This window comes from Monodelphis domestica, chromosome 7 (assembly GCF_027887165.1).
Source record: "Monodelphis domestica isolate mMonDom1 chromosome 7, mMonDom1.pri, whole genome shotgun sequence".
In the NCBI taxonomy this organism is placed as follows: domain Eukaryota; kingdom Metazoa; phylum Chordata; class Mammalia; order Didelphimorphia; family Didelphidae; genus Monodelphis; species Monodelphis domestica.
Window position 1 is genome coordinate 131,454,213 of NC_077233.1, and position 7,989 is coordinate 131,462,201.

The window sequence follows — 7,989 nt, forward strand, 5'->3', positions numbered from 1 at the left end:
CCAGAAAAAAAAAGATACAGAAGTTTCAGTAGACTATAAGTATAATATGAGTCAACATAATAGCATGTTAGGCAACCAAGTTAATGCGATATTGGGCTATAGAAGGAGAAGCATATTCCAAACTAGAGAGAGAAAACTTTGCTGAACATTGCCCTGGCCTCATCCCATCTGGACAATTGTCTTTAGTTTTGGATGTTATATTTTAGGAAGTTCACTAACTGGAGCATGCCTTTGAGGAGGGGAGTCGCCATAGGGAAGGACTTCAAGTTCATAGTATTTGAGCATAGGTTGGAAGAACTTATTTTCAGCCTGGCAATAAGATATGGAGGAAAAGGTTTTAAACTTATTCTTCATGGCCCCAGACGAATGGTGAATGGAAAGGGCAGAGATAGATTTCAGCTTGATATAAGGAAAAATCTACCCACTTGGAGGTCTCCAAGAGAAGTCCTGTTGCAGAGGCTATCTGACTACTTGTTAATTATAGAGGGAATGACTATACTGTATTGCCTCTGAGTTCCCTTTCAACTCTGAGATCGTGAGATACCAGATGAAGTAGGACACACAAATAGCATAGTTAAAGACAACAAAACCCAGTTAAGATCAAAGAAAGAAGCGCCACCAGGTATTTGGGATCAGTTAATTTCTGCAGCTGAGCTCTGTATTTATCTTTGAGCTTCTTGATAACCAAGGCAAAAAAAAAAAGGGGGGGGTGGCAGTGGTGGAAATGCTATGCATGTATAGTTTTTGCTTTAATTGAGGGATTACTCGGGGAGAGTGTAAAGAGTCAGAAGTTAGACAAGTTAGGCTAAAGTAAGCGTGAGGAGGAAGTAAATAATCATTTTCAACCTGACCTTGAATTCATTTCAAGGATATAGAGAAACAATGAGTCCGACTAATAAATAATAACTCCCCAGTCCCTTCATTAGAGATGTAACTGAAATTTCCCTTAGATATATCCTACTTGTGACCTTTTAACATTATTAGATTATGCTAATCAATTGTAACATTCCTATAGCACTTTAAAGTTCACAAAATGCTTTTCTCACAAGTCTAAAGTAGGTAGAAAATGTATTATTGTCCCTATTTTATAGATTAGGAAACAGGTTCAGAGAAGGTAAAGGATTTTTTCATGACATACAACTAGCAAGTGTTTAGGACTTGAACCTACATCTCCCATGTCCAAATACAGCACTCTTGCTCAGTTTGACCAGGCAGTGTCCTGATTAATTCAAGCAAGTATTCTTGGAAAAATGAACTAGAGAGAGGCAATATTACTACTTTAGGAGGCTTTGACAAAACTGATAGAAAATCATGGTGTTAAAGGCTCTTAAATGACCTCGTTAACTAACATGCTTAGAAAATAGAAAGTTTAGAAGACTAAAATGGAGGAATTCCCTCAGATGAGGAAAGGTCAGTTTGCACATTACTGTGCAAGAACATTGGAAAAGTGATTGATCCAGTAGACATTATTTGCTAGAGACATTCACAGAGAGAAGGAAGAGAAAGTACACATTCTAGGATCATAGAGGGAACATAGAAGGTCTGGTTTTGAGGACCCACTACTGTACTTACCTTGATCTGAGCCTCACTTTTTTTAACTGTAAGATGCATACAATTGTATTTATATTATCTACTTCATATTGTTGAGGAAAGCATTTTAAGCATTATGTAGGGGATACTTTAGATCTTCAGTTCTGGGAATTTTTTCCCTGTACAGAGTACAGGGCTAATACAATAATGACAATTCCAGATTACACTTTTATATGTTTTCAGTTTTATTGTTTTAAAAAATGATTGTCAACTTCCTGACAACTCCATCATCGAATCCTCCCTTATAATCAAGAAAAACCATTAGACAGACAGAATTGCCATATCTCACACAGGTTATGCCAGTACATTATATTTCTGTGTCTCTCCTCTCCCTAGGGAGAAGAGAAATGTTTCAGATTTTTTTCCTGGGGCTGTGATTGGCCAATGAATTTATTTTGAGTTCATTTGCTAGTGTGTTTTTGTTGATATTATTGCCATGATAGTGCTTGTTTTGCCATATGTGTGTATTATATCCAGGGCATTATGTTCCTGGTTCTGCTTTATTTCACTTTTTGTCAAATTGACAATATAAAAATCTTCTCATGTTTATTTGAATTCCTCATATTTGTTGTTTCTTATGCTGCAATAATATTCCATTGCATTCATACATCACAGTTTAATTCTTCCTCAATCAATGGACACTTAATTTCCATTTTTTTCCCTTTTTGGCTACCACCAAGAAAGTTGCTCCAAATATCTTAGTGTATAAAAATCTTTTTATGTCATTTATGTCCTAGGTGTGTGTGTGTATGCCTAGTCATGAGATGAGATCACTGGATCAAAAAGTATGAATGCTTTAATGAGTTTTCTCACATAATTTAAAATTACTTTTCAGAATAATTGGAAGACTTTAGAGCTCTACCAACAGTATATTAGTGTGCCTATCTGTAGCATTGACATTATCATCTATGTCACTTTGAAGACTGTTCTTTAAGTTAAACAGTTGTTTTAATTTACATTTTCTTATTGTGATTTGGAACATTTTTCATAGGGTTGTTGATAGTTTGCAATTCTTTTGAAAACTGTTCATAATCCTTTGACAGGGGAGGGAGGGAGGAAACAAGTATTTATATAGCATCTACTATGTGCCAGGTACTGTGCTAAGCACTTTACAAATATTATCCCATTGGAATAGTATCTTGTTGGATCAATTATCTATTTGGGAATGGTTCTTGGTCTTATAACTTTGTATTAATTTTCTGCATAGCCTGGGTGTCATTGTTATCAGTTATATTTGATGCAATTTTTTTTTCCTGACTTAATAGTTTGTTTTCTTATTTTAAAAAGTTGCATTGACTTTGTGATAGAAATCAACTATTTTATCTTTGATAAACATCTCTGACCCTTGCTTGGTTAAGAATGATTCTTCTAAGCATAAACCTGAAATTTACTACTTTTATTCTCCTCTAATTGTCTTTTCAGATGCTGTGACCTTTTATATTTAGGTTCTGTATGAATTTGGAACTTACACAGTTTAAGATACTGGTCTAAGCCCATTTTCTGTCACACTGCTTTACAATTTTTCCAGAAATTTTACTATAAAAAACAAGGAGACCTTTTCCTGAGTAGTTTGTGGTCTTGGGTTTTTTGAATGTTGGTCTATTGTGCTCATTTGCTTCTGTATGTATCTTCTTTATCTTGATAATTTCACTGATCTACTTTTCTATTTTTAACCAATACAAATAGTTTTGATGCTTACCGATTTATAATATAATTTGAGATGTTTATGCTAAGTCTTCTTCATTCTCTTTTGTCTCCACTATTTTTCCTTGTGATTCTATGCCTTTTCTTCCAAATGAATTTTGTTCTTATTTTGTCTATTTCTATAAAGTAACTCCTTGGTGATTTGATTGGTATAGCAGTAAATCTATAAATTAATTTAGGCATATAGTTTATATTTATATAGTATCTAATATTATTACTAACATTAATTGAATTGTGATTTTTCCTTCAAAGTATGATTTCAAAATATTTTCTGCATTCTTCACTGAGAATTTTTTTAATAAATTGTTTTCCTATGGGATTCTGTCTCCTAGTTTTAATAGCCTATTTCTAATGGATTTTACAACCTATTTTTATAACCCATTTATAATGGAAGTCATTGGAAAATGATTTAATGGGCAGAATTTCACTTTTTTGGTCAGACTTTCAGGAACCTTTATAATAGGACAACGAAAGGAATCTTGGAAAAGAGGAAGAGAGCATGATTATGATCCCATGAATTTGGAGTCAGGAAGTTTGACTGTGTACCACATGTGCTACTTAATTATTATGGCCTTGAATAAGTCCCTTCCCTTTCCTGGATCTCAGTTTTCTCATAGTACTAGGTTTCTCAGTGTACAAATATGAGAATTGAATGAGATCAGAGATGTCAAACTCATGCCCGCAGCTACATGTAGTTGAGAGTGCAGCCTGAAGCAGTTTAAAATGTAATTAGGAAATGTTGAACAAAATAAATAAAAATATAGATAATGTTAATTTGTGGTTTTCTATGTTAATATGTGACCTAAAGAAACTGTCTCTGTTTAAGTCTTACATCACTGGACTAGATGATGATCACTAAGATCTCTCCAAACTCCACAAGCTATGATACAAAGATAGGATTTTAGAATTTAGAGTATAAAAGACTTGTGAGAAGATGGGCTAAGAGTAAAGTCAAATTACCTAAGTGGTCGACTTCTGAGTCAGGTACTCAGACTACCTTGGTAAACGGAGAGATGAACATAAGCAAAGTAATGGATTTACATAAAAAGAATCCAACTATACTTTGAAAAGTGGCTTTCCAACATCATAAAAGAAACACAAAAATAAGTTAGATATGCATAATAATAATTATGATGATGTAATAATTTTTCTAAGTGTTGCCTGCGTTATGTGACAATGTATTTATTAAGATTATGAACTTTATTTTTAAATATTGGGTCCCATGGCTTGGTTTAGTAGAAAGAGAGCTGGTTGATCCCAGAACAAGGATATTTGAGTTAAAGTCCTATTTTAAAATACTATATTTAGTTAAGTACTATATTTAGTTACTGCTGGTATGACTCTGAATACCCTCTTTCTTCATCTGTAAAATAGGGAAAATACATTTCCTATTATAGGGGGTGGTTGTGAGGAAAGTACTTGTAAATCTTAATAAGGTATAGAAATGTGAATTTTTAGATAATTTAATTTGGAATCAGAGTATCTGGGTACATGTAAGCTTAGTGCTACTGCCTGAGACCTTGAACAAATCACATCCTTTCTCTTGACCTTAGTTTCCTTATCTGAAGAATGATCTAGAGATATGTTCCTATGATCTTCAAGTTCCTCAGTGGGAAGACTGCTTGCTTTAGAATCAGAGGATATGATCTGTTACTTTTGCTTCCATGACTGGAGTCAGCCCACTTTCCCCTGCTGGGCCTCAGTTTCCTCATTTTTTTCTTTTCTCATATATTTAGTAACTTTCAACAACAGGAAAAAAATTTAAATAAATGCAAAAAAATTATGTGCAAAACCACATACTCTATATTGTTTACCATTTGTTTAAAATATGTGAATCATATATGTGTGTGTTAATATAAACACCCTCTGCTTTTGAATTCCCTTTGGATTTGTCTTACTTTGATATTTTTTCTTTTGATTTTGTGGCTATTTTATTTATTTCTTAAAAAAAACAACAACCCTTTTCCTTCCCTATTAGAATCCATACTGTGTATAGGTTCCAAGGCAGAAGAGCAGTAAGGTTGAGGCAATGGGGTTACAGAGCTGTGCCTAAAGTCACAGAGCTGAGACTAGATTTGAATCTAGAACCTTCCATCTTTATGCCTGGCTCTCAATACCCCAGCCACCTAGCTGCTCCCAGCTGTTATTAAAAAAAAAATGTAATCAGATTATGTATTATTCTTACTCTCTTTTTTTCTCTTTTCATCTCTTTTTGCATTTTAGTTTCCATGTTTGTAAGATGAAGGGGTTGGATCTTGAAGGCCTCATCTGACACTAAATCTATGAATCTATAAATCCTCTAATGAAAAATAAGACACACTGTTCCACTGCCACCTGGTGGCAACTGCAGATGCTACAGGGCTAGACCCCACAAGGGGAAATTCCTCTTTCCAAGGTACTGAAACCAAGGTTGCCATGGGGTAGGGAGATGAGGCATCAGAATGACTGATGATGGTAGTTCTCTCTCTTTTTCTCTCTCCCTCCCCCCACCTCCTCTCTGACTAAACCCTTTCCGTAAGTCATCTTGTGAAGTGGGCAGTGCAGCTCCATCCCTGGAATGACTGGCAAAGTAGGGAAGCGAGAATTCTTGTGACTTTGATGGATTGATGATGTCATCACTGCAGATTCCGGGTCAACCATCTCTTCCTATCCTATTGGATTCTTATTTATCTTTCCATAAAGAGCCCCTCTAAGTTCTTAACTGGAAAATTTCTTTTGAAATTAATTTCATGCATTGATCTGTACCGGCCTTGTGACTGCCTGTCCATCGTTGTCCTTCATTCTCCCTGCATCAGTGGCCCGTCTCCTTTTCTGTTCTTATCGGACCCTGATTTTTTGTTTCGTTTTACACTGCTAGTCACTTGCAATTTAACACTGGCAATATGCTGTTACCTACTTTCAGCAACCATATGCCACTCATTGCCCTTCGTGCCACCTGACATCTTTCTCTGCCTCCAAGGTGGTGGTGTTCTAGGCCAGTGGTTGCTGATCTCAGATAGAAAGAGGGGTTACTAATCTGTATGTAGGGATCCTTCCAGACTGCATAGTGACTTAGTTTTACAATGTAATCTTTTATCGTATTTTCATTTATTTTGTTAATTAGTTCCCAATTACATTTTAACCTAATTTGGGCCATACTCCATTTTAAATGCTGGTAGTGATGGAAGGGCCTTGTTCTCCCTTCTCCTTCTCTCTCTCAAATGTTTTCAGGGGCAAATTAATCATAAATACAGACTGAAATTTACCCAAAGTGATCTATTAGCTCGTTTCTGTAACAATCAACCAGTCTGTCACTCTTGTCTTGCCTTCACTTTAGTCCTGACCCTATACTTAGCATTTATGTATTACTTTAAGGTTTGCCACATCCTTAACTTAAATATTTCATTTTATTTTTACCACAACCCTGGGAAAGTAGGTACTATTGAGATTATCCCTTATTACCATCCCCAGATGAGGAAACTGAGGCAGAGTTTGAGTGACTTTCTCAGGGTTACATGGATAGCAAGTGTCTGAGGCCAGATTTGAACTCACATTATCCTGATTCTAGGTCTATAGCTATATGTAACATAGCTGCTTCTAGGTGTTGCTTACCAAATAACAATTCAAGTTCCTGAATTTGACATGCAACCTTCTCTAGGATTTGGTTCCAACAATTTTTTCCCCTCTAATTGGTCACTACTACTATATAGTCTATGTTCCAGTCAAGCTGTATGACTCAGTATTTCCCCAAACTACCCTGAACTTTTTTACTTCCTTGTTTTTGCTCTCATGTTCTCTCTAGAATGTGGATCCACTCAAATCTCTAGTTATTGAAATTCTATTCATCTTCCAAAGCCCTCCCCTAATTTATGCTCTTCATGATTTTCTATCTAAAATACTATCCCAGGGGGTAGCTGGGTAGCTCAGTGGATTGAGAGTCAGGCCTAGAGATGGGAGGTCCTAGGTTCAAATCTGGCCTCAGACCCTTCCCAGTTGTGTGATCCTGGGCAAGTCACTTGACCCCCATTGCCTAGCCCTTACCACTCTTCTGCCTTGGAACCAATACACAGTATTGATTCCAAGATGGAAGGTAAGGGTTTAAAAAAACAACATTATTCCACTTCTGATCTTATTGCATTTTTGTGGCACTTAGCAATCCTACCTTTTATTATAATTATTTATGCACATATGGAGTCAGAATTAGAAAGGGCCCTGATGGCCATCCAGATCATCTAGAGATACAGTGGTATTGGAAAACTAGTCCAAAGTACTGCACCTGACATTGTCATTGGTCATGGGGCAGACAGCATCTCACAGTGGTCTCATAATTAGGGAGTCATCAACAACAGAATGCTAGAATGGAGGACCATTGAACTTTACTATTTGCAAAGGCCCACTAGACCTTATCTACCCTGTCACTACACCTTCCTGATGCTCTCATATGGCCTTCTGTCCTGCCATTGCACCCTAAGGGCCATTGGGCTTTTCCATCTTTTCTGTAGCTAAACCCTCCTGTATATGCTACCCCCCCCCCAATTGGAATGTGAGCTTTTTGAGAACAAAGGCTGTGCTGACCTGCCCTTGGTGACATAGCTAATAATAGTTAGGACTTGAACCTTAAAGTCTGGCACTCTTTCCAAGGAAGTCCGAAAGGAAGGTTTCTTATTTTACCTCAAGGCATGCTTTTACCACATCCAGGATTAATTCTAGCCCCCA